Below are 27,829 nucleotides of genomic sequence, written 5' to 3'. Positions count from 1 at the left end.
CGGCAGCTGCCGGTTTGAGCTACTGGCGGGTTGCTGGCGTGCGCGCTCGACCTGCAGTATGGCGGGAATGAGGCCTCTGCAAGTGGCACATTAAGCTGCATTGTGGATTTAGCCTTTGCCAGTACAAAACAAAAAAAGAGGTTTCTGGGCTACACGCTGCTTGGATAAAAGCATAGACCCACGATGGCTCCCAGAGCTGGCGGTAAGCATACTGCCGCCATGTTGGAAAGCTGAGGTGGGCGGAGCCAGCAGCCACAGCTGTTACAGCTTAAAACAATAGATTCACAATAAGACAGATTCAGATGTAATAGTTTAAAATGTGTATAAAATATACGTAGGCTTAAAAGAGACAAAAAAAGGTGATATATACAGTATAGAAACAAATACATGGTTTAAAAATAAAGTCTTTAAAGAGACAGTAAAATTAATATAAAAAATAAGCCACGTAGAGATGACTATTACACAGAGAGTCTGGATTGTGTTGTCTTTGGGATTCTTAACTACAGAAAAATATTTGATTGTAAAGGAAGCTGAGTTAAACCAGTATGTATATTTTAAAGATACTTTGACTTCAAAATTTGGATGTAAGGATATGTTGCTTTGGAAAAGAGTCTCTTTTGTTTCCACAGAAAGCAAGAGGCTATGGATTTGTTCCAGATTAAGACACATCAGGTTTGACCAGCCAAGACCACCTGAAAGGTCTCCGATGACACCATGGCCCAGATGATCCAACATCCAGAACCATTTCAAGGCAACTGGCTCAGATGATACAGCCTCACGGACTACTCCGTGATCCTAAAATTCTTTGTTTCCCCAGAAGATACAGCGCCCCCCTCCAGCAGGAAGTAGTAAGAGAAGCTACGCCCAAATTCCCAAATATACCAAGCTGACTTTGGAGATGTGTAAAGGTTAAAACCTTCCTTTTTAAGAAAAGAAAAGGGGAAGTGCTGTGGGATGTTCTGTATGTCAAATGTGTTGCTGATTGGTCAATGAATAAATCACTGATTGGCAGTGGCCAGGCAGGAAGTATAGGCGGGACTAACAGAGAGGAAAATTGAGAGAACAGGAAGCTGGAGGGGGGACACTGCCAGCCGCCATCAGGACAAGGAACATGTAAAGATGCCGGTAAGCCACGAGCCATGTGGCAAGGTATAGATTAATGGAAATGGATTAATTTAAGCTGTAAGAACAGTTAGCAAGAAGCCTGCCACGGCCATACAGTTTGTAACCAATATAAGTCTCTGTGTTTACTTGGTCGGGTTTGAGCGGCTTGGGACTGGCGGGTGAGAGAGATTTGTCCTGACTGTGGGCCAGGCAGGAAAACTCTAGCAACAAACTTTGCTGTTTCTCCAGCTTGCAGACAGCTTACCATTAAGACATCTTGGCCCTCCACGAACCAATATCCATAACTGGTCTCATAAATATATGTAAATAAATACATAATTAAATTTCTTATTGATTCTCTTTCTTGGAGGACCCTGACTGATATGCTAACTTTGAGTGTATTATTAAAACACAAGGAAGAGAGCTCAGGCAGAAAGAGCACTTGTTGCTCTTCCAGAGGACCAGAGCGCTATTCTCAGAACCGTCATTTAGGCAACTCATAATAACCTGTAACTCCAGTTCCGGGGGATCTGATGCCCTTTTCTGGTCTCTGCAGGCACCAGCTGCACTGATACATACACACACAGAGACAATTAAATATTAAAATCAATCTTTTAAGAAAACTCACAAAACTCTTTGGGGATAAGTGGTGCCTTTGGTAGTATGAACTTAGAGGTTCCACTTCTCTGCATTTCTTAGGCCTGAATCATTGTTCATTTGTGAAGCGTTTATTGAGCCTAGAGAAACCAGAGACATCATGCCTTATGCCTGCTACTGTAATGATCAATGGGATAAAGACTTTGACCTTGGCCTCAAGGAGCTTGCTGTCTCTGGAAAAGAATGTGGGTTCCCAGGACAGAGGCCAGACAGGGTCATCTTTAGGAAAGGATTCCACCTGGCATGCCATGGCACAGAGGGAAGAGACATAAACGTTGGCCTTGGGGAACAGGATCCTGGAGATCTTTTGAGAAAATGTCCATCAAGCCTCCAAAGTTGGGCAGTGATACAGAGCTGCATGAAGCCCAAGGATGAAACCTATCCACTTAGCCAGAGGCCGGAAAGCACCCAGTCACTTGACAGGGGCACAGCTATGGAGCATGGGAAGCAGGCTACATAGCCAGATCTGTCACTGACTGGTGGACAGATGAACCAGTTCTGAACCCACAGCTTCCTAGACTTTAGAGTGATGGAAATAATTCAGAGATGTTTCAAAGGGGTTTGTGAGGATTAAATGGGACAGTCCCCGAGTCTCACCCGTGCCAGACTCTCCAGAAATAACGCACTCCTCCTCCACGCCTCATCCTGTCTGGTGGAATGCATTGCTTTTGTGGGGTGTGTTGGTTCCTGAAAGTAGAATGAGACTTTATTTAAAAGGTATCCAGGACTGGGGATGTGGCCACACAATGAGAGACCACGTGGCTCCTTAGCTTTTGGGTTAGTATCAAGCATCTAAGGGAGCAGGTGGAATTTTACAATTTATGGGATTTTAAGAGCTGATCTCAGGCAAAGTTCTATGCAGGGCAAAATCTGGTGTTCAGCGTTTTTTGAAGCTCTGGCAGTGAGCCAATATCTATATGTTAGGAACAAGGAAATAATTGCTATCTGTGCCTCCTCACATTGTTCTCTCCATTTTAACTGTACACAAATGGAAGCCCAGCTCTAGTTCAAACACAAACTCCTCAGATGAGCAGCCATGATGACAATCACCCATCAGCTTGGTGATGCCATTTTCTTTATTCCTGATTTCAAAGCCTAGTCTCATTTAACATCAGTTCCTAGGATAGCGTCATGTGTTACCACACTTCTTTCTTTCTTTCTCTCTTTCTTTCTCTCTTTCTTTCTCTCTTTCTTTCTTTCTTTCTTTCTTTCTTTCTTTCTTTCTTTCTTTCTTTCTTTCTTCCTTTCTTCCTTTCTTTTCCTTTCTTCCTTCCTGCCTTCTTTTTTTTTGTATATGTGTTTTGTTTTCTTTTTTGAGACAGGTCTCACTATGAAACCTTGGCTGACCTGGAACTCGCTTTGTAGCCCAGGCTGGCTTCGATGTCATTGAGATCTGCCTGCCTCTGCCTCCTGAGTCCTGGGATTAAAGGTGTGTCCACCCTGACCAGCCTTCTTGTCTTTTGTTGACTTCATTGTGTCAGTTTTTATCCTCAGGCCCTTTTGAGCTGGTTGGACCCGTGGTCCTTTAGTGTGGGTAAAAGACAAGGGCACTAGCAGAAAGAAAGAAAGAAACAAAGAAAGGAAGGAAGGAAGAGAGAAACAAAGAAAGAAGGAAAGAAAGAAAGAAAGAAAGAAAGAAAGAAAGAAAGAAAGAAAGAAAGAAAGAAAGAAAGAAAAGAGAAAAGAAAAGGGAACACTCCCTCATCAATTTACTTACCCGGGGCAGAACTGAGGCCCCCAAAGTCACCAACACAAATAGCTACTAAGGAAGACTTGAAGATCTTTCTCGCTGGGCCCAAGGCTGTGTGCCTTCTTAACCAGAACTCAAATCCAACCTGGCTTTGTTATTTAGACAATAAGACTCACAGCTGTGGAACGTTGTGTGACAGTGAGGATTTCACAATTCCTCCACGGATCCTCCTCAAATATGCACTGTACACTTCTTTAGAAGAAGTGCGATCTGCCTCCTACCAAGGGCAGAGGATCCCACACTCCCAGGAGAGCACAAGACTGTGGTGCTGCATAGCTACCACTCAAGACCCCACAGATGACAGGTGTCCATCCCCTGTCCTCAATCTCCACTCTTCCACGGCTGTGTCCCCTGTGCAGCCATCTGAATGTCCCAGCAGCAAGTTCTCTTACCTCTCCCAGAGCCTGTGCCCTTTGACTAAAGTAAGCACCCATGAGGAGCCCATCCTCCAGCCCATTTCCCACCTCCAACACACACTGGAAGCTGGCCCTTGATGGAGTGAGCAGGGACTGACCATAGCCAAAGATTAATTGGTAAGGGCTTGGGAACTTTCTCTTCTGTGACAATGGGCTTTGCTGCTTGCGCTAATAAGATGCCAATTAGGATATTTACATTTTGGGTTCAACTTAAAGGTAAGCCTGCTTTCTATGAGGTGGGTCAGAGGCTTGAGATCCTCCTAAATGAACTGTATACCAATATGGAGCAGCAGGGAGAGCAAGTGGGAGACAGAGCCCTCCCGAGGCACTGGGGAGACTTCAGACTCTGAGGGTAACTCAAATGAAGCTGAGCTCTGCGCCCAATTCCTTCAGTTAGTTCTAACTCTTTTGAGTGACTTCATACAGTATTCGTTACATATGTCAAATGTTGCTTCAAGGGGGAAAAGACAGAAAGAAAACTCTATTAGACACAAGAAATCAATTTGGTTTTAATTTATTTTCACTCATCTTTTTATTCTCATCCTTGTTTGGTCCTTGAGATCACATCTGTTGTCACTTTCCCACTTTCTCCTGGGGTCCTGGCCATTCTGCCTCTTGGTCAGGAGTCCTGCTGAACAGGGTATCTTGCTTTCTCAGGACAGGAGGTTAATGCCATAGTATTATAGGATACCTTCACACCGACTGTATGCCTAGATAAAGGGCCTCCATGTCCATCGGAGGAACACTCTCCTGGAGCCATTTTCTAGGGACAAGTGTAAAGGAGCCAGAGCACATTGCAGGCTATGCTGGGAAGATCCACAGCCTCACGAATGACTGTACACAGCACACAGACAGGCAAGCCATCACATACCCACCTGTTCCCTCTGCTCGGGTGCCACTGTGCACGACACCCCCAGCCAGCCTGTGATCATCTGAGGGCATGGGCCTGACTCATGTTCTCCCTGGGTCCACATCTCTAAGCACCATATGGAGGACCAGTAAGGAGCAGCTGGTTGGCTGGTCACCTTTGACAGAGAGCAGGGTAGCAGGTAGACGTTTCTTCCCACGCATTCTGACCTCTTAGCTCCTGTTTTTACTGCAGCACTGGCTCCTTGTGACCAACAATGGAGATGATTCCCTCATGGGGCTGGAAAACGGTCACGGCTCAGGCCAAAACCAAGGAGTCAGCAGGGACACGCTCTATCCGGAGGCTGCAGGAGAGAATCTGTGCCTGCTCTCTTCCAGATTCTCTTGATGGCTGGCAGTCTTTGGCTTGTGGCCACATCACTCCCGTCTTCAATGTCAACAATCTCTTCCTCCTCCATTTTCAACTTCTGTATGTACATGCACTCTTGTGTGTAAGTACTTGTGAGCATGTATAGGATCATGTGTGTATGTGTATGCTCACACTGACATGAGCTTGTGTGCATGAACAGGTTTGTGCAAACATTTGTACTCACAAGTGTGTGTGTGTGCATCCACATGTGTGAGCCATGTGTACATGTATGCATGTATGTGTTGTGAGCATATATGTGAGCGGGTGTACATGTATGCATGTATGTGTTGTGAGCATATATGTGAGTGTGTGTGCACATACATGTGGAAGAGCATGCATGTGGTAGGTGCATGAGCATGTATGTATGTGATTCTGGCTCCCTGTTCTAAGAACATCTACGGCATTCTGGGCCCACATGGAAAATCAGGGGTAATCCTCCTCAGGATGCAAAAACTCCCTTTTCAAGTGTCACATCCCGGACTCCAAACATCAGGACCTGAATATGTTAGAGACCATTGTTTATTTCACTCCCAGCACGTCTCTCCTGGCCTCTTCTGCTCCTGAGTAGTCCCTCCAGGCTTCCGTTTCCTCACCCGATGGATCGCCTGCTTCCTTATGGTAGTGGAGACTTTCAGACAGAGAGAGAAAGTATTTCCCGAGTTGTAACTCTACACACAGATGCAGGACTATTATTGCCCTGGGAGTGGGGAGTTTAGCACTTGAGAAAACTATCAGATTTTAAAACATGTGAGGGATAGGAAACCAGTGTTATTCAAAAACCTCATTTACACCCCACAGCAAAGCCTCACGCCCTCCCCGCCTTCACGTTCCCCTGTGGCTACAGGGGTGTGACAGAAGCCTGTCTTGGGGGTAGCTTTGTGGCCCAAAAACAAATCATTCTTCACAGCTTGCTCCCAAGTCCAATAAGCCAGAAGGAATTGGGAGAGAGATTTAACGATATGTATTTCAAGAAAAAGATGAAGACGTGTCTGCTTTTAAGAGATGCTGTAAAAATACATCAGCCCACAGTAAACTTGCAGCCAGATGAAGAGAGGGCAGACTCTAACAAAGCCAGGGACGGGATGTCTTCTTTGGAGGGAAATTGCAGGTCTCTTAGAGTCTGCCCCCTACCAAAACCCAGTGCAGCCATCTTCATGCTGGGTCTCACATACCCCCAAACCCCAACCCCTGAGGGCTCCAGATTCTTCAGGAAACCAGTTGGCTATAAGACATCCTGCCCATGGCCTGCCTTTGGAGTTTTTCTGAGGATGGGGCCTAACATAGCTTTGCAGATCTATTTCATTACGGCTCAATAAAGAAAGTTCCAAAGACCAAATCCAAACCACAGGGTCTCACTATGTAGCCAGAGCTAGCAAGGAACTCACGAAGTAGACCAGTCTGGCATTGCTCTTCTTGCCTCTGCCTCCTGAGTGCTAAATTACAGGTGTAAGACAGCCCTTCTCCTTGTTCTTATAAATAAAGTGGGTTTTTGTTTTGTTTTGTTTTATTTTCGAGGCAGGGTTTCTCTGTGTAGCTTTGCGCCTTTTCTGGATCTCGCTCTGTAGACCAGGCTGGCCTCAAACTCACTGAGATCCACCTGCCTCTGCTTCCCAAGTGCTGGGATTAAAGGCGTGCGCCACCACCGCCCGACCATAAATAAAGTTTTATTAGAATACAGTCTTGCTCTTCAATCTCTTGCTGCTTTGACCCAACAACAGAGTTCAGTCATTGAGATCCACACTGATTGGCCTTCAAAGTTGAAAATGTCCTTTACAGAAAAAGTTTATCAATAGCCAAATGAGAGCATTCCATTGTAGATGGTCTCTGGTTATATGCCCAACAACTAAGAAGAGGAGGTGTTCAGTGGAGGAGGTGCTCAGTGGAGGAGATGCTCAGGAGGAGGTGCTTAGTGTGTACTAAGCATGCCCAAAGCACTGGGGTCCAACCCCAGTACCAAAATAGAAAAAAACAAAAACAAAAGCAACATTGATGACAGAAAATAACTAATGTTTTTTATAGCCTTCCTGTGTCACATCCCATGGCGCCCAGAGCAGAGTGTTGAAGAAACTGAGCCTCAGGAAGGCACGTGGGCAACTTCCTGAAGGTCTCAACAGCTGGGCACAACAGAAGGAAACCCAGGCCCGTGTCCTGCCTGACTCCACCACCCCACTCTGACCTCAGAGCTCTACGGCATCACTCCCTTACTGGTCCCAGTGGGTGATTCTCAACCCCTCTTCTGTCTCCAGCAGCTTCGCAGTTTCCAGATAGTGGAGGTCTTACTTCCACCCAGCTTCTTTTCTTCCCACCTTCCCTCCCTCTCTCCTTCCTTTTTCCTTTTGTTGTTGTCTTTGTTTGGAAGGGAGCATGAGTGTACCACACGGTACACATAAAGGTCAAGGACTATTTGTCTCTCTCATTTGTAGTGACGTAGTGACACTGGTTATGCCAGCCCGGCCAGCCTGCCTCCAGATTCTCCTGTGTCCATTTCCTAGTTCACAGTAGGAGCACTGGAGTTACAGCCCACATTGCTGTGCTCACCTTTACATGGGGTGTGGGGATTCAAACTCAGATCCTCACACGTTCAAGGCAAGCGCTTTGCTCCCTAAGCTGTCTCCTGGCCTCCTCTAAACAATGTCAACACCCATAGTTACCACATCCATTCAGCCCAGGAGCCCAAAGAGGCTAGGCTTTCCCAAGGCTCCTGTCTCGTCCTTACCCATCCTTTAGTCTACATCTCCACATCCCTCTCCCCATCATTGCCCTAGTCTTTCTGACTGTGCTCTGTGATTCTGCACGCCTGCATCCCGCAGTCCTCTACCTGCCCCGCCCTGTGCGTTTCCCACTCTGTCCTGTGGGCAGTCCCTGGGTGCAGAGGCCCCGCAAAACTGATGGGGGCGCGAGGCATTTGCATTCCACTTCCCGGGGCTGTTCAGATCTCACCTGCAATTCTTCTGACAAATCCTTATCAGCGATGCCCATGGCGGAGTCTGTGGCGACTTTGTTCGGTCTTATTAGCTCTGAACAGATTAGCTCTTCACAGCGCTTGGCTGGTTCATACCGATTCCTGATAAACGTTGTGACTGATTTTTCCCGACTGGGACCAGGCTGGGGACTGGGGCTTGGGTGGAATGGAGGACTGGGAAGAGAGAGAGAGTTACCGGCCAGAGGCAGATGAAGAAAATGCAGGCAGGATTACATCTGGACTATGAAATATTCATCACATGCCTGCTGGAGTGGGGTCAGCACGGGAGTCCAGCAACAACTTCTTCACCAGGCGGTGCTTTGAAATGCACAGGCCCAGGCGGGAGGGGCCACCACAGCGGCCTGCATCTGCTCCTGAGGCTTCTGAGAGAAGGGGCAGAGGAAGTTAAAACGAAGGAATAAGAAACCCGCTCACCTGCGCTTCGCTGTCCTCCATCCTTTCTTGCCAGCTCTTCACGATCAGCTTTTGATGGTGGAATACTAATAGTACAGGTAGACGCCACTGTTCCCCCGGTGGCTCCTCATCTCCCTCTCTGCTCCAAGGACTCCTGTGCAAGCGAGCACTCCACCAGCTTCCCATTCGGACGATTTTAGAAAGGCACAGCCACCAACCAGTTCCCTACACTCCCCCAGCTAGATTGGATTCTGCCCAACGGCTTCCATTCCACACCCCAAACGCCCAGCACAGGACTGACGGAGATGTTCAAAAACACTTTTGCTGAAACGAATATGCTCCATTCCTTTGGCAGGAGAGGAAGCGGGTACCATTGCCCATGCTGGAACAATGTAGGCATCAATAAATCATTTTTCCACTTTCTTCCTGAGACCAAATGTCCTTTCCCAGGTTTTCTTACCCTGAGACTCCCCAATCAGCTACTTCCTAATAAATAAGCTTGACAAGGGGATTAGAAACCATGGGCTGTCTTGCTTCTTAGCTACCTAAATACTCTCTTTGTGAGCAGGAGCTCTAAGAGACCGGCTGGTGCACTTCAGCATAGATAGATGCTCTGGGCATATTTTAGAGATGAAGATGACTTCTATGTGACACAGTGTGCATTTTATTTATTTATTAATTTGTCTATTTATTTTTGTTTGTTTGTTTTGGTTTTTCCAGACAAGGTTTCTCTGTGTAACATCCCTGGCTGTCCTGGAACTCACTTTGTAAACCAGGCTGGCCTCGAACTCACAGAGATCTGCTTGCCTCTGAGTCCTGGGATCAAAGGCGTGCGCCACCACGCCCAGCTCCAGTGTTCGTTTTAAACCTCGCCTAATTCTACAAAGGAGCTGGGTGTGGTGGCACACGTCCTTAATCCCAGCACTCGGGAGGCTGAGGCAGGCAGATCTCTGTGAGTTCAAGCTCAGCTTGGTCTAGGTATGGAGTTCCAGGACATCCAGGGCTACATAGTGAGATCCAGTCTCAAAACAAATGAACAAAAAAACTACAAAAGAAAACTATTTCATAACTTTTTATAGTTAGTTGGTCAAGGCTATCTAAAACTTCTTTCATCTGCTTACCCCCAGTGAAGTGAAGCATAAATTTAATTAGTCTTATCAATAAAAAAACAGGCGTCAGATATCAGGGCAGTAACACGAAAGATCAGAGAAACAGAAGAGTAGCCATCAGTGACCGCCTACCTCTCCAGATCCTCTGACCAAAAGGGCTGAGATCCTGTCTCCACCCCACCTTATCACTTTCTGTCTCTATCTCCTGAGTGCTGGGATTAAAAGCGTGAGCCACCACCGCCCAGCTTCTATGGGTTAACTAGTGGCTAGCTCTGCTCTTGATCTTCAGGCAAGCTTTATTGGTCAGAACACAAACAAAATATCGTACAACCCCCAAGTCCTTCATGCTGTAATGTAAATATGGTGATATGGTGATTAGATTTGTTAGCCACGGGGAGTGAACGGCACTTTCCTTTGACACAGCCCTATATTAATTTGACTCTGATTCTCATGTAGCCAAGGCTAGCCTCAAACACACTACAGAGCTGAGGACAACCTGGATTTTCTGAATTTCCTGCCGCCACCCACCAAGCGCTAGGAATACAGGCAGCTGGCAGCTGCCAACTCTATGCCTGGTCATACAAAGCTTTCAGCACGCAGGTCAGATGCCTCACGCATGCCAACCACATCCTCTCTCAGTCCAGAGCCCAGAAGATGACCCCTGCTGTGCCTCTAGAAGGCCTGAAGACTCTTGGCAGCCATGCAGGCCACGGGAACAGCCCACTCATTAGCCTTTCGCCAGATTTATCTTCTCCCCGGTAGCCTGCGGTACTTTGATTAGTCCTGCTGTCACCAGGACTAACGCTGATGGCAGCACCCCCTCCCCCCCGAAGGTGTCAGGCTCTCCAGCCTCCTGCCAGAGGCCTCAGGGAAAATGGATGAGCAACTGACCCACAAAATAAATACCAGGCTTCCAGGTTCTGATAAAGATTAAATATTGGAGGAGTCATTTCAGATGAATATATAAAAGCAAATGGAAGAAGCCTTTCAGGCAGCGACAGAGTGAAATGCAGGCCAACAAAGAGAGATGTCTCCGGGAGGTTCAATGGCAGGGACGTTGGAGGCTTACGGTGCAACCTCCCCAGAAATACTACAGCATCAGGGAGGATTCCAAAAGCCGTCAACTGCCTCCTGTGCTGTGCCCACCCAGACGGTGAGCGAGAATGCTTAGCTTCATCTGCACTGCCAAAAGGATGCTGAAGTCAGCTCTGCTGAGTTGGCCCAACCTACCGCGGGAGGAGAGAAGCGCGGTGACTCAACACCATCTGCCTTCCATGTGGAGCAGCCAAGAGCCCGGATCATTGGTAGAAGGGGCTCTGAGACCCCAGCTGAAAGACCACTCCCAGTAGGCATCTCAGAGAAAGGCCCAGGGCCAGAGACAGGAGTGGCCAAGGTCAGCAAAGGAGGTCAGTGTTTCTTCCGCCTAGGGCAGAAGTTAGACCATTTTCAGATGCTTGCCTACTTGATTTCACGTAGAAAAATTCCAGATAGCCAGAGTCTTGCCTCTAGCATCAATCAAGAGATGATTGAGCTACAAGGGAACAACAAGCAAGGCTGGATGCTGGCTACTGCAAGTCTCATGTGGTCCAGCCCCTTGCTGGGCCATTAGCGTCTAGGGTCTCATTCACTTTGCAAGATGAGTATTGTCACCCACTACGGAAGGGAGGTTGAGGCAAAAGAGAGGAATGAGAACCAAGTCAGGGCTTACAAAGACTCTGTTTCATTTATTACTCTCAGCTCTGCCTAGGTGGTGGAGCCTATGTTTAGTTTAGACATAGAATCTCTGAATTGAGTACATACTCTATGGGTTGCATATATACGTTTATTTTTTATTTTAATTTTTTTACATTTCTTTACTTTATTTTATGCACATGAGTGCTTTGTTTGCATGTATATCTGTGTACTACATACAAGCCTGGTGCCCACAGAGGTCAGAAGAGAGCATTAGATCTCCTGCAACTGGAGTTATAGATGGTTGTGAGCCGTCACATGGGTGGAGGAATTGAACCTGAGGTCCTCTGCAAGAGCAACAAGTATTCTTGGTTGCTAAGCCGTCTCTCCAGCTCTGAGTGTATATGTTCAGTATGTTTAAAGAATCGGTCCTGTTTGTGTCTGACTCTTAATTCCATGCTCCGTCCCCCAGGAATGACTTGTAGAGAGTCTTAAGGAAGAAGGAAGATCCATGATGTGCCACTGAGCTTCAGGTGGGCTTTATGACTTGGTTGAGGTCACAGAGACTGAACCTTGACTGGGCTTGGGAACAAGAGTATAGCTAGCCCAGTAGGGCCTGAGTTGATGCAAGGTAGCAGGACCAGAAGTCCAAGGATTTGAGGAGCATAATTGTCACCATAGTTGGCAACCTTCCTGTGTTCCAGCGGCATCTAGGCTGTAGGCCATCCTAGTGTCATAATTCTGCAGAGGGAGAGGAGGGTGGGGTAGCAGTGGAGGGGGTAGGGAGCAGGGGTGGCATGGCTCACATGGAACACGACTTGCAGCAATTGCTGTAGCAGTAGCCCAGACACAGACGAGTCCCCAGTCCCGTCTCCTTCACGGCTGCTACACTTCTCCAGAGGCAGTGTATGAAGGGAAGGGGTACCCTGCAGCAGGGGAAAGGGGGACTCTTCAAGGCCATTCCTGCCTGGGGGTTTCAGAGTGAGCCTGGGACAGGCTACTAGGACATTTAGACTGAAAGGCACTGAATTCAGCTCCTGCTCGGTAGTACCTTCTTGGCCAGCCAATGAGCGCAAAGAAATGGACTGGACCATCCTGTCCCCAATCTCATGTTCCCTTCTCATGTCCTGCAAGGAAGACTGGTACGGACCCACAGTGAATGACATGGGCTGTAACAGAATAACCTCATTATTTCTGAACCAAATCTCCCCCTCAAAGCACCCTCGTGGTGTGTGTGTGTGTGTGTGTGTGTGTGTGTGTGTGTGTGTGTGTGTGTGTGTGCAGTTACACATGCACATGGAGGCACTTGCATATGGTGGCCAGAGGACAATCTCTGGTGTTATAGTTCCTTAGATACTGCCCCCACTCTTTTCACTTTATTTTATTTTTTTGAGAAAGGGTTTCTCACTGCTCACCTGAGCTCACAAAGTAGGCTAGGCTTCCAGGTCAGGAAACCCCAGGACTCCACCTTCCTTTGCCTCCCTGGTACTTGGTTTGCAAGCTTATGCCACCCATCTGGCTTTTTTTAAAATGAGGGCTCTGGGTATTGAACTCAGGTCCTGACGCTTGCAAAACAAGCCCTTTATAAACCGAGCTGGTCCCCCAGGCCCTTCACCTTAGTTTTTAATCTCATTTCTCCAGAGTTGTTGCTGTTTCTCCACATCCAGTCCTAAAAAAACAAAAAAAAACCCAAAAAACAAAAAACCAGAGCCTAGTGAGGCTAGCGGGCTTGCTCATTGCTACCTCACAGCCAGGAGCAGAGCTGAAGCAGCCAAGGACAGAGTTCTCTCCACTCTGTGTCCCTATCTACCACCCTGTACATGCTTCTTCCGCCTGTTTTTCCAGAGGGAAAGCCAAGGGCCTGCTGTCAGCCCCCTGAGGGTACTGCAGGGAGCCAAGGGGCCAGGTCACTGGACAGCAATCACCACAGAGAGGCTCTAGTGAGTCAAGAAGAATGGAGTGTCCACACCAATTCCCATCTCCGGGCCTCCCTTCCACTTCATATTACCGTGCAGCTGTTTCCTTGGGCACCAGGGCAATTTAGCAAGTGTGTTTTGCATCAGTCCAGCAGTTTCTGATATTAACTCTCCCTGGACTTTCTCAAGGCTGCCTCGCTGTCTCTATCCCCGACCTCTTCTGACTATCAGAGGCAGCGGTGGCCACCTGGGGGGTAGCCCTGCTAGCCTGAGGAATTGACCTTCTCCAGGGAGGGCAGCTGTGTGTGTCTGTGGTGGGCTGGGGCCTCTCACAACACACTTCATGACTATTTACAACACACATCACCAGATCTACCTTACCATGGCAGAAATTAAATGGTACAGACAGTACAGGACCTACCATGTTGGGGTGCAACCCACTTATTTACACATCCAGATACTCTGCTCTCCACTCTGCTTTCCCGCTCCCCCTAGAAGAAAAACAGTCTCCTTCTGACTCCATTTACCTCCTTGCTTTGGCCCAAAACAGTTAATGTGATCTAAGGCCAGAACACTGATCACTCAGAACACCCCCGCCGCCCCTCCCCCCCCCCACATTGGTCACATTAAATCCCTTAGCATGTTTGGTTTGGAAGTCAGTGTGGTCCTTGAGGAGGAAGAGAGGGTACAGATGGAAGTGGGGAGTGGGAAGGCTCCAAAGGACCTCAGGGCAGTGGGTCCATTCCTGTTTTGATATTTGGTCAACTTGTCAGCCCCACTGATCTCCATGGTATCAGCCCCACTCGTGAATGCTAATACTCTGGCCTTCCATTTCAATCACCCATCTCCCTTCTCTCTGTCTTTCTTCCTCCCTAGCCTTTTCTCTGTCTTTCCACTCAGTGTTAAAATGAAAGAAAGGGGGCAGGTTCATTCTCTCTAATAATTTAAGATCCCTTGCACGCGAGAACGTGCCGATGAACAAAAGGGAAGGGTTGGAACACGCTGGCAGTGATCTCCTGCCTATTAAAAATGAGGCAGGCTGAAGTGGGCCTGGCTAGCAGACAGGCCTGCAGCTCCAGGGAAGTGGTACTTAAGGGAATCTGCAATTAAGAGAAGCTTGGAGCTCTGCCACACATCGCTTCCCTTGCCTTCTCTTATTTAGAAAAGCATCACAAAGCAGGGACCTAAATGGAAGATGACAATAACGTAAGGTGACAGATGCCTGTTTGGCAGGGAACACCAGGAAACCAAGTCACTTACCTGTGGTACTCATGCCACCACCCCATGTGTGGCACTCCATCTCAGTCTGGAAGGCAGAGCCTTGGTGGCTGTCCAGGGATGGCTGTCCAAATTCCTGGGGAGCCTGCTCAGCGTCCAGGTTCCTCCAGCCCACCCTGGGTAAACATGGGCCTGAGCAGGCGGGAGCCAGGCCCAGCAGGTATGCCCACTCCAGGAACCCTGCCTGCTCCAGCTGTCTGCAGGGCTGGGGAGACCACCACTGCTCACGCCAGTCTTTCCAGGAGCTTGGCAGCCCTGTCTGCCAAGAGCCACACACATCTTTGAAGAAGGCTCATTTCTGACCTCAGCAGCAATCTACAGCAGGCCCTGGTAGAGACGGTTCATAGTTGAGGCTGGGATGCTCAGAACGCTGAGCTGCTTCTGAAAGCCCCTGCCATGGAGATCCCAAGTCTGCTTGGAGAAACTGACAACACAATTCACAGCGAGCGCGCGCACACACACACACACACACTCACATGATGAAAAGGGGATACTATGACATCTTAATCTGGTCTCAACTCCTTTTCATCATGACATCTAGTTGAAACTGGCATTGCTGGGAAAGGGATGTGTGATTACAGGTGTATGTGATATGTCTGATTGTGTGTGTTATGTACAAAGTATATGTATGTGTGGGGCATGTATGTGGTGTGTATGCATGCATGCGGTGTGAGCATCTGTGTATGTGGGGTTATAATGTAGTATGTGCATAGGGTGTGATGTGTGTGATGTGCATATGTGGCATGTCTGTGGTATGTGACCATCTATGTTTGCATATGGCACGTGTATGAGTGGAGTATGTAGTGTGTGCTTGTGTATATGTGGTATGCAACATCCAAGTTTATGTGTGAGTGTAGCATATATGTGGCATGTATATATGTGTGTGGTGTGTTACAATCTGTGTTTGTGTATGTAGCATGCGTATGGAATGTGTATGTATGTATGTATGTATGTATGTGATGTGCGTATATGTGGTGTGTGACTATCTGTGTTTGTGTACATAACATATATGTGATAGGAGCATTGTATATGTGTATGTAGTGTATATATGATATCTGTTTTTATATATATAGTATGATGTGGTATGTGTATGCATGTGTATAGTGTATCTCTGTGTCATATGCACATATATGTGGTGTGTGACCATCTGTATTTATGTGTGAATGTTTATGAAGTATATGAATTTGTGGTGTGTATATGCACTATGTGAACATCTGCAGCTATGTGTGTAGTATGTATGTAGTCTGTCTATGCGAGAGAATGTGTGTGTGTGTGTGTGTGTGTGTGTGTGTGTGTGTGTGTGTATGTGTGTGTGTGTGTATCAGGGAAGGGAACTCCCCACAGAATGGAGCATGGCACTGATATAGCTTGTCTCTCATCTCAAAGTGGTACCCTGCTTTTCCATATATATTTTATTGTTACTTGAAAGGCTGCAGCAGCTCCCCTTCACAGGCTCCGTAGTTTCCACCTGAAGCAGGACCAATCACTTCTCTGGTCTCACCTTTACTATCCAATCCTGGCCACCGTATAGCACTTAATGTCTATCTTCATACAGATTATTTCATTCCATCTCTTCAGCAACTCTGGGATGCAGCTTGCATTTCTCCAGAGCTAAAACTCCAAATGATGAAAGTTCTGGGCATGAGGATTTATGCCTATAATCCCAGCACTCGGAAGTGAAGGTGGGAGGATCAGGGTTCAAGGCCAACTTCAATTTACAAGTTTAAGGCCATGGTTTTGTGAGACATCATAGCAAAAAAAGAAGAAGAAGAAGAGGAGGAGGAGGAGAAGGAGGAGGAGGAGGAAGGAAGGAAGGAGGAAGGGAAAGAGGTGGGGGAGGGAGGAAGAAGGAAGGGAAGGAGGGAGGGAGGGAGGGAGGGATAAAAGACAGCAAAGGACTAAAGACCGGGTAAGGGACTAGCCCCAGGGTACAGGATTGCTAAAAGGCAGGCATGTAGTCCAGTAGGGAACAGAGTGCGGGGCACTCTCTGAAGGATAAGGGCCTTCAGTCTAGTTGAAGGTTCTCATCTACCTGCTATGGAGCCAGAGGAAGCTGTATGTCCTGTTTTAGGAGGCATAGGACCATTTGACTCACCTTGTTTAGGTGAGAACAGCCCCTTTGTAGAATCTGTAACTCTTCACAGTATTGTTTACTTGGGACCTGATATCATGAGGGTACACACACATACAAGCACACGCTTATGCACACACACTCACACACACACACATACACACACACACACACACACACACACACACACACACACACACACCCCTCTAGATTATGGACACCAGGTTTCTCCCCTTACCACACAGTGGTCTCTGTGGAGGCAAAGACACGTCCTGGGAAAAACAGATGCTCAAAGACTGGGGCTGGAGGTTGACTCCATTGGGAATCCGTGGCCTCAGATGCCAACCTACTATCTCTCTGACTAAAATAGTTGCCTGCTCTCGCGTGGCTTCAGTTTTTCTGCCTGGAATCTGTTGCGGACATGCTAAGCATACTTCAGATGCAGCTGGGTGAGTCTATGATTTCTTGATGGCCTCCCTCAAAACAAAAGCAAACCCATGTCAAACCCACGTGCTAAGTGCCTTGTGCAAATCATCTCGCCAAATGAGAAGCTTTTACCAGCTCAAGTCAGGGAGCAGAGGACAAGCTGGGGGAAGCTAAGCAACTCACTTAGCAGATGGCCATCACGTGACCGGATGGAATTCCAGGACATCAAGACTCACCAAATCACCTTGGTCTGTTTTTTAATTGCTTAATAAAACTGTTTTCTTTCTGTTCGAATAAACTTTCACTTTCCAGAGATAAAGTTATTTTAGGTAAGAAGTGGAGCTGTCATAAGACAAATTTAGTGTCACCTTTAGGCAGGATTATTGTGGAAATACACAGTCATGAAAGGATCATCCATTCTGCTCCAGGGCCTATGATGACGTCATTTGCTTTAACTAAGTAGCTACCATGAAACCTTCTTGGGGAGAGAAGAACTCAGTTTCTTTCTGAGGAGTCACTCATTCCTTGATGTGTGTGTGTGTGTGTGTGTGTGTGTGTGTGTGTGTGTGTGTGTGTGTGTGGTTGTGGCAGGGGTGGGGGGGTAGACACAACTAGAACTGGCCTGTCGTTTCTGTGGATTCAGTGGCTGTTTCACAGATATTTCTGATTCCTGCATAGATCAGACGAGACAAAGAGACAAAGACGGTTAAGCAGTATAAGCAAGTTGAAAACTCTGTGACATTGAGCTTGGTCCTGCCAGGATATGGGCCTTCAACTAAGATTAGCCCTGTGACACCAGTGAGGGCTTGCTTAAGAGTGGCAGGTCCCTCTTTTCCAGCCATCCCAGAACATGGACATGGGCACTCTCTACATTCAGCTACATGATCCTGTGGAACCCGCTAGTGAGCTATGCCCACTTGAATATTGTGATCTGTCACTTATATCCAGAACATTCTAACTGCGACAGGGAAAAGTATAGTGAAGGAATCTGGAGTCGTCTGGCTCCAGCCCTGGACCTGGTGGAGGGGAACCTGCTTCCAGGATAAAATTGAGGCATGATAGAAAGACAGGGAAAGCAACAAGGATATAGGAAGAGAAAGGAACCCCTCACCCGGGAGTCTGGTCGAGGCTGCTCATCAGCTGGGAAGCAAGAACGTCAGCACAATCAACAACCTAAGACCTTTTCCCTGCTCAGTAAACCTGCAATTTTCTAGGAATCTCAGCAGAAAACCCTTCAACGGCGCCAGTTATTCCTGGTCTCACCTTATCAGACCATAGTCCCAACCAAGGCACCTCTGCAGCCACCCAATAAACTCACTTATCAAAAGAGAAAGAAAAGGGGGGAGAGGTTTTGTGGTAATTCTTTGAGATAGGACTTGAGAGCCACCAAACTGGGATCTATGGCTAATGCTGAGATATCATCTCTCTCAGCAGATCTTCCAGGCTGTCCTTGAACTCCATGTGTAACTGAGGACGACCTTGAATTTCTGATCTTCCCCTTCCCCTCCCTTCTTTTCCTCCTCTCCTCCTCTCCCTTTTCCTCCCCTCCCCAAGTGGTATGAGCCACCATGCCCAATTTATACAGCAGGACTGAAGCCAGAAATGTATGCTTCCTAGATAAGCACCCACCAACTGAACTGCACCCCAGGCCTTCTTTATTTACTTTCAATCAGGATCTCACTACGTAGCTCAGGCTGGCCCCCAAAACATATATAGCCCAGACTAGCCTCAAACTCACAGTTATCCTCCTGCCTCAAGCCTTCTGGGATTATAGGAGTAAGCCACTGGGCCCCAGTTCTTCTCTACATGTTCTTGCACAGAGATCTCCCTTGCTCCTCTACTGTCACACAAGACCTGAGTCTTGGCATTGGGGCCTGCTTTCCTCTTGACTTCTCTGCTCCCCAGTCCTGCTCCACAGCCTGCCCCCTACCTCCTCCCTAGAGCACCCCCAGCTCCCAGCCCTGGCCACGACACCTGCGAGCTTGGATTTGCTCAGCCCAGTTGCGGAGCCTGCACTTCCGGGAAGTTTTCATCAGTTTTACAACAGGTGAATCGTCTTTACACCTCCGTCAAGACAGTTATTCCACTGCGTGGTCATCCCTGAGGTGTGGGTTGGTCTTCCGGAACTGCAGGGGGTGAAGTGGGGTGGGGTGGGATGTTCCTCGGCAAGGAACTGGTTCTTTCCTGTTCATGATTGTAGGCAGGATTTCAGGATGGATCTGGAGTGGGAAGAACTTGGTGGGACAGGGTTGGGGGTTGGGTGAGAGGGTGGAGGATGGAAGGTAGGGGTGGAGGAGGTGGGAAGATGGGGAATGGAGGAAGGGGTGATGGAGGATGGGTGTGGAATATGGGGGAAGTGGAGGATAGGGACATGGGAGGTAAGAGTGGAGACAGGGCTGGAAAGGTGGTGGATAAAAGACAGGGGTGAGTGGGTAGGGGAGATGAGGGAGGGGTATAGGGATGGAGGAAGTAGGAGATGGAACTTAGGGTGGGGGCAGTGCAAGATTGAGGATGGGGTGGAAAGGGTATGGGACCCAGGATATTTAATGAGGGAGGTGGGGATGCCCGGGGTTCATAGGCAGCCTGTAGGGGTGGGGAGCAAAGGAGAATCAGCTCCCAGCCTCCTCCTCTGCACCTCCCCCTGGCCCATCCCAGGGCATCAAGGGTGCTAGCCACATGGCAGAGGGGGGCAGGGGCGGGCAGCTGATTGGACAAACAAAAGCCTTGTTAACTATCCTCAATGGCAAGGAGAGAATTACTGGAGCTCTTGACAGCAAATTTGGCATTTAAAGCCAAGCACAGGAGCTCAAGAGATTAAATACATTGTAGATTGGCTAAACTTGAGGTAAGCCAAAGAAAAGGTAGACAGACCACCATTACCCTTCAGGCTGGGGTGGCAGCTGGTGGGACGTGCTTTGGCTCAGTTACGATCACAAGGCACCCACCCACCAGAGACTCCTGGGCTTATTTTTTCTTTTGCAATCAAGGCCATGTGTCCCCTGTCCACACAGTCCCAGAACCAAAGGTCCCTTCCTCGCATGTTTTTCATGGGCCTCATTGCTGAGAGAAGGAAAAAATATCCAGAGATAACGGTGCTGACTATGGAATGGCAAGTGGCCTGGGAAGCACAGCCAGTGCATGAAAGTGGGGACCTCCTGGAGAGGGCCGTGAGATGTGCATGCAGCAGGGTCCCTTCCGCCCCTCTCAGGTCCCCACACTCCTCTCTCCCTGGAATCTTGGCACTGAAATGGGGAGTCAGCCCAGTTCAGGAGACACATTCAGTGCTTGGGATGGTATTTTCCTTGTGTAATGCCCACCCTTCATGTAATCAAAAAAAAAAAAAATCTAGAACGTAAACCTTGGGAGATTGGGATTATGGAGATGGACTAGGGTTGCAAGAAGTGGTACCTGCTGGAGACTCACCTTTGGAGAGGCTGGGTGAATCTGCTCCTTGGCAATTCATCCCTGCTTGGCAGAGGCAAGGTCACACCGAACAGTTTCACAGCCCGGAGAGACCTCATTCTCGTGAAGACACAGCAGCGCAAGGGCCTGGGCAATTCTCAGCCTCTTCTGAAAAGCAGATGGAATAGAATTAACCCCAGTGAGAGCTTGAGGGACTCGGGTTGGACGAAAGGAGAGTTATCCCAGAGGGGAGTTATTAAAACATGAAAGTGGATACATCAGGAGGCTTCAAAATCCTCCTTTTCCCCAGAGAACTCCAAAACTCACGGCAAAGATGCCCCCCTTACTGTGTCGCCCTCTGAGGTGCTGGCCCCTCTGAGGGGAAAGGTCCCCCTGTGCATTCACCTTTCTGACCTGGGTTAATTCTATTTACTGCCTATCAAGCCCCTTCTGTGGGTCCGACACAAATTCAGGCACTCTCAACAAGTATTTATATAATCCCAGATTCACACGCAGCAGGTGGAGATTGTGGTCTTAAAATAAGGACACAGAAGGCTGGCGGCACTACCGATGTCACCACGGGGCTATGCTTGGGAGTCGGATTGGAACTGAAGCCTGGCTGGTTGCCAAAGACACATTCTCCAGGTGTGGTGGAGCATGCCTGCAATCCCAGCACTTGAGTAGGCTGAGACAGGATGATGACAGTGATTTCAGGCCTGCTTGATCTACAGAGTGAGACCTCACATCAAAAACAAATACCAAAATGTTAAGAAGCTGCCCTCTGGCCCAGACACAGGATAGAGTCAGGGATGGGAAGCCCAACACCAAGGAAGGCATTTCAGCCCAGGATCGCTAGTGGCCTGTGAGGGGTGTGTCCCATGTGTATTCTCTTTGCAGAGGTAGCTGTAGTGCCCTGGACTGGGCTTATGCACATGAAGAGGGGCTTCTCCGGCTGTAGGAAGACAGGAAGCGCCTAGCCTGAAACTTCAGAGACAGTCGTGCTGTCAGCAGCCACCTGTGATCAACTATTCCCTTTGCTTTTTTCACGGGCTCAGAGAGTTGCTGCCACAAGGCCACCTGCTCTCTGACAGTGTGGCAGGGTTGGTCATTAAGTCCTTGGAGAGAGGAAAGGCCATTAACCCTGGAAAGACAGGGAGGGAGTTGGCCAGAACCCCAACCAGAGCCCGACCATAACCACAGAAACTTAGGTGATGGCCGTGAGGACCCAGGCCTGTGCCCTGGTCACTCTATCTCAGTCACAAGAGAAACTCTAACTATTGGCTTCCAGAAAATAGCCCCCTGCCTCTGCTTCTTCCAGCCCACCAGTTCCCATAGTAACAGGAAGCTTAGCTACCCCCATGCTAAGTGGAAAACCCATGCCAGAGGTCTGGCTGTAGGTTGAGTCCCCCACCAGCCAACTGCTCCAGGCTTTGAGTCCTGGGGCACAAGTCACCTTTCTCATTCTCGGTTTCTTAGAGTGGAGATGGCAGCATCTGCTTCAGAGGTCATTAGGAAGGCAGATGAGTTAATTCATCTGCAGGATTTAGGGCTGTGCCTGCCATGCGCCAGTGGCACCCCCTGAGTGTCAGCTGTCACTGTGGTTGTTATGACTGCCCCACCCTTCCTATAATCCCTGAGCAGGAAGAAGCAGCATCCAGGAAGGAGCTGGGAAACAGAGGAATGGTCTTTTCTCTTTGTAACCATTTCCCAACCGGAAACACCTCCACCCCAGGACCCTGCTTAGGAGAGCCTGTTGTAAACACAAACTGCTGGAGAGTGGAACTGTGCCCAGCTGGTCCTGGTTTAATCCTTCTAGTTCTCTGTTCCAGACCACCCTCATTCCTGGGAAAGCTGAGAGGACTGAACAGCACCCCCTCTGAGAAGATTAGAGCAGCCCCAGTTCAACTGCTCAGAGTCCAGGACATTGGCATTCACAACCATTTTCCAACACACACACACACACACACACACACACACACACTTTTATAGGTACAAACCAGGACCAGCTGGGAAGAATAAGGTTGGGGTGGGGGGACCTGTCAGACCACTAGGCAGGGGCTGGTGTCTGGAAGGGTCTATTCCCACCCACCATGTGTCTTATTGAGATACTTCAGCCTGGATGATCTAAACAACACACAGTATTTCTTACAATTCTGCGAGGCTGGAACATCCAAGGCCAAATTGTCAGTTTGTTTCTTGATGATGTGCAAAGAAGAAAAAAAAAAAAAAAAAACACAAAACAACCACTAGTCCCTTCAGCCCCGTGAAGCGGCCATCCCACCCTGAGGTGTTGTACTCAAAAGTTTTCCCAAATCCAGCTGCCTCCCAAAGGCCTCATTCCCAAACATCACCATATCAAGGAGTAAAATTTTAATAAATGTTTTTGTGGAGAGGCCCATTTTTCTGGGTTGTTTTGTTTTGTTTTGTTGGTTTCTTTTTTTTTTTTTTTTTTTTTTTTTGAGACAGGGTCTCATGTCTCACAGGCTAGTCTCAAACTTGCTAAGTGCCCAAGGGTGATCTTGACCTTCTAATCTCCCTGCTTCCAACGCCCAAGTGCTGAGATTATAGGTGTGTGCCAGCACAAATGGTTTTGCATGATGCTGAGGATCGAACCCGGGGCTTACTCCATGCTAGACAAATAAGTACTCTACAAGCAAGCTGTATTCCTAGATCTTAGCCTCATTGTTCTCATCAGTACAAAAGGCTCTTAATACTTCAGTGAGGGAAGCCAGGGCAAAGTTTTTCATCAAGTCCAAACTGCATCTGCCTGACATGGCGCAAGCAACAACCAGATCTTCCTGGGCTTGCTCAGGTCCTGAGAGAGCAGAAGGTGGAAGCTGAGGAGGACTTGGGGTGTCAAACCTGTGGCCTGGGCTCTCTTCCTCCCACACGGGCCTCAATGATTGTGTGTCATCAAGCACCTGCCGGCCTTACCCAGCCCACGCCCTGTTGCTCGGGTGACTCTGTGCATATACGGGTGACTCTGTATATATGTTTAAGAGTGAGACTATAGAGACAGAAGGCAGATGGGGCACATGTGTCTAAAGGGCAAGATCCAGAAGCAGAGGTCCTAGTTCACCCAGGCTTCCTCCGTTCTTAGCCAAAGGCCAAGCCGGCAAGGGCAGAAGGGATCTGGGAAGGTAGCAGAGGAAGGCTGGAGAGGCCTGGATAAATCCATTTTGGCTGTTGTTTTCCTACTTCCTGCTGTTCTTGGGGTCAAGGGTTGGGAGAGAAAGGTCTGTCACAGCTTCATGTTTGGGCTCCACCTGGTCCTCAGTATGGCTCTGGCCCAGACTGCAAAGGAGCAGCCAGTATAGCCATCATGGAGCATGTCCTCTGCTGACCCATAGAAAGTGATGGAAAAGGACATAGGTCTGGTCCTTATGGAGACTCCCATTCTTCCTCTTCTGTCTCTCCTCAGTCCCTTGCCTCATAGCTTGTTGAGCTTGGGCTCGTGAGGAGCGGAGTGAGCCCTCTCTCCCATGGCCCGGCTTCACACTGCAGATGGGTCTCCAAGAGGACTCCAGAACATGGTGTGCGCCATGCCAAGGACTGCCTTCCGTGGCTGTGTGCTTTGGCCTCCTTCTCCTACCCTCCTCCTCTCACCGGTAGAGCCCTGGCCGAGGGTCTGCTTTACGGTGACACTCCAGGAAGGAAGTCTCCATTTTACAGAGGGAACTGGTGGGGCGTGGGGGTAGGGAAGTCGTGCTGGATCACCGCCCAGGCAGGAGGGGCATCCCTGGGATGTCCTCAAAGTCTCATGCCTTCCTCAGTTTTTTTTTGGGGGGGGGGCGTTTCGAGGCAGGGTTTCTCTGTATAGCTTTGGAGCCTGTCCTGGATCTCACTCTGTAGACCAGGCTGGCCTCGAACTCACAGAGATCCGCCTGCCTCTGCCTCCCGAGTGCTGGGATTAAAGGTGTGCGCCACTGCCGCCTGGCTCCTTCCTCAGTTTTATATGAGGTAAAATTCTGTTCTGAGTTCTCTAAATGCAGGGATTTTTTTAAAAAAAATCTAGACTACTGATTTTTTAAAAACCAATACAAGCTCACTAAGTGTAGGAGTGAGCTACCTTCCTTTCCTTTCCTTCCTTCCTTCCTTCCTTCCTTCCTTCCTTCCTTTCTTCCTTTCTTTTTTTCTTCCTTCCTTCCTTCCTTCCTTCCTTCCTTCCTTCCTTCCTTCCTTTCTTTCTTTCTTTCATCTACTTAACTTGACCTTTGTTTCCCCAGCACTTAGAAGAGTGCTGGACACTTGGCAAGTCTTGAAATTGTTGAATGAATGAATGAAGAATGAATGAATGAATGAATGAATGAGGGAGGGAGGGAAGCAGCACTTTTGTTTCATCTTATGCCCATTCAAGAGATGATGACATGAGGTAGAACTAAGTTAGTTAACTCATTTCCTACAGACCCTAAGCATTAGGGAAGGGGTGTCTACCAACAGCTGTGACTCCATGGAAGTTCTTCTATCAGTACGCCTCGCTTCCTCTTAGTACAAGAATGGCCTGTCTCCTCCAGTGAAAACCAATCGAGAGATGCGATCTTAAGGAGTCCCCTCTAGGTGAAGTGGGTGGGTCCAAGTGAAGCTTGGAGAGGGTTTCCTCACCAACCCCCACCAGGAAGTCATGGGTGGTAAGGCGAAGCACCTTGCTTTATACTGTATGGAAGGGGGAGGGGGCTTCTGATGACTTTAGCTATAGATCTCACAGTCTCTCCCCCGTCTCTCTAACTTGGATGTTAATGTATTAGCTACAGCTTTGGCTTCTCGGTTACAAATTGTCGTGTGTGTCCCCCCCTACCCCGCCCTGAAAATTATACATCCAGATAGAGTAGTGTTCATTAAAGTGAGATTAGGAGAGGATAAAATGTGAGAGGTATGTAATCTTTTGCAAATGGTTAGTAAATTGGAACTACCCCAATTACAATCTTGTTCATCACACAGGCCTGAATTACTCTGCCCGGGACGGCAGTCTCAGCCACAGCTCTGCTCAGCTCCCATTTCATAAATATTGTATACAAGTGATATTCTCTGCCATCTGCTTCACTGGTCACTGAGCATTTTTTTTTTTTTAACTTTTCTGCTTGACTGCAGAGAGGGGCAGGAGCTGGGAGGTCATCCTGCCTACTTGCCTCGAGGCCTACCTAGGCCCACACCTTCTTCCACTTCCCACATCAAGGGCCCTGCTGATGCCTGATGCTCCAGGCTCCATTCCCGTGGTATTCTCACTGTGGCTCTGAGGCTGTCGCTGAGTAGGGGTCTGTGGGAAGGAGGAGCTTCTCTGTGAAGGGTTCCCTGGGGGCTGATGAAGGTGACCTGCAGTAGGTGTATCACTGGCAGGGGTATAGAACAGAAGTGATGCCCTAGGTAGGCTGAGACTCCAATCTCAGGTATTCTGTGCTTATCGCTTCCACTTAGCTCTTTGGTTCTGACCCAAGATCCCCCCCTGACCACTTTGATTTCCTAAATCCCACAGATTTCAAAGAGTTAATGAAGCCTAGTGAATAAGAGAGAGGGCCCCAGGATTGAGGCCCATATCTAGAGTTCAGTTTCAATATACCTAGCTATTTAAATCTTACATGATCCTGACAAATAGTTTTAGCAACTCTATTTGTGAGTTTCTCCCCCTGAACAAAAGTCACTGTGATCAGGCTCAGCCCATGGGGTCATGGAGTAACAGTTGGTGCCCCTCACTGCCATGGTGTCTGAGCTTCTTCCTGAGGTGTAGAGTCTCTCACAAAGGAACAACACATCAGTACACTGTCACGGGACCTACCTACTGAGCAAGGGAGAACTTGAGACCAGAGAGAGCAGCTGGATCTTCCAAGTGTTTACTGTGTGCTGGGCGCTGGAAAAGTGCTGTGTCTTACCTAGGGTGTGTCACCCTAGCCTCGTCAGGCTTTGAAGCAGCCATGCAGCCCTAGGACACTCATTGGAAAGTTGAAGAGAGTGAAGCTCAAGGCATCAGCAAAGCCAAATCTCCTGCTGTTGTCTTTTTAAAATTTCGTCTTTGTCTCTGGTGTTAAGATCAAATCCAAAAATCTTGTACCTGGCCTATTCCATAACACCCTCGGCCCGGCTCCATGTGATCTTCCTGGTCGGACTACTGTTCCCTGTGCCCATTGCCTCTGCTTCTAGAAGAGCTTTCCCTTGTCTTCCTAATCACCACTCAACTCTTGTGTCTCAACTCATCTTTCTCCAGAGAAGCTTTTCATAGGTCCCCCCAAAGACCTTTATACTAACAGTTGGTCCCTAACTTTGTGCTACTGGGAAGTGATGGACACTTTCAGAGCTGGGACTCAATGGGTGTTCTTCCGGTGATGGTGGGCATGCCCTAAAAATAGTGGCACCTTGACGTCATCCTTTTCTTCTCCTTTACTTCCCAGACATTAGTTCTTGTGCCATGAAACACTGCCCCAAAGCAATGGGACCAACCAATCAAAGTCATATTGAAACCTCCAAAAATGAGCCATAAACTGCACCCCCCCCCCCCATAGGCTGATTATCTCTGGTGTCTGTGATATTCATGGAAAGCTGAAACCCACATCTTCCTTGAGGCAACCCACCAAGGGTGGGTAAGGACCCAGTCCTGCATGCTTTCACAGTAACCTACTGGTCTCCCTCCTAGGACTTCTCAATACCAGTTGAATAGTTCATAGGGTGTGTCTTTGCATTGTGGGTGCGTGTACCCAGGTGGGTGCAGTCTTGACTCCTTAGGAGAGGCTGAGCTGAGTAATATCATCATGAACTCCCAATCCAGTTTCTGTCTTGCCCCATGTCCCATGGTAATGAGCAATGGTCTCTACTCCACTTTGTTGCTCAGAGACCCAGAGCAGTGGCGGCGTCAGCCCTTTGTGGATGCGCCAAGTAGAGCCTCTGGCCTCCTCTGAGGCTGTAGTGGAGAAGAGAGGCTGGAGACTGGGGTGTGTGAGCAGGGAACATGCAGCCTCAGCCCCTGAGAGGCAGCATCACACCCTGCCCTGCTATAAAGGGACTAGAGCACAGGGAGCTGGTAGATTCTCTGATCTGTAACAAGGTGTTAGCAAACTTGTTTCTTCCTGTGTCTTCTATGCCTAGCACATTGCTTGGCATGGAGTAGGGGCCCTGAAATATCTGTGGAGTGGATGAGTGTCGGTGTAAGTCTGCGATGGTCACGCAGCCAGCTCACTGGATTGCGACTGGCCTTCAGAACATGGTCCTTTAAGACTCAGAACCCTTGGCCTTTGGGCTGTATCTTGTCTAGCAGTCTGTAGAAAGTCCCCCCCCCCCCCCCCCCCCGCTGCATGTCGCTCACAGAATGCCATGCATTTAGCCACTTAATAGATTTGTCTTTCCTGATGAAACTGATGAAACTTACATGTCCTCCAATCAGCTTTGCAATCA

At 48.5% G+C, this 27,829-nt stretch overlaps 1 long non-coding RNA gene across 3 annotated transcripts in view; it reads right to left on the bottom strand.

Moving 5' to 3' along the window:
* Positions 1–20,616, bottom strand: part of LOC128123218 (uncharacterized) — a 37,211-nt gene extending 16,595 nt beyond the window's left edge. For 2 of the 3 annotated variants that reach the window (XR_008222602.1, XR_008222603.1), the window contains exons 1-3: positions 20,474–20,616; positions 4,803–19,446; positions 2,359–2,448 (exon numbers count right to left, since the gene is read on the bottom strand). This is a non-coding gene — a long non-coding RNA (uncharacterized LOC128123218). The remainder of the gene's footprint in view (positions 1–2,358; positions 2,449–4,802; positions 19,447–20,473) is intronic. The other variant, XR_008222604.1, reaches the window with a different exon arrangement.
* Between the last annotated feature and the right edge of the window lie 7,213 nt (positions 20,617–27,829).

Source organism: Peromyscus californicus, unplaced genomic scaffold (assembly GCF_007827085.1).
Source record: "Peromyscus californicus insignis strain IS unplaced genomic scaffold, ASM782708v3 Scaffold_11__1_contigs__length_118956290, whole genome shotgun sequence".
Lineage (NCBI taxonomy): Eukaryota > Metazoa > Chordata > Mammalia > Rodentia > Cricetidae > Peromyscus > Peromyscus californicus.
Note: the sequence above shows the minus strand (reverse complement) of the source record. Positions and strands in the feature narration are given on the sequence as shown.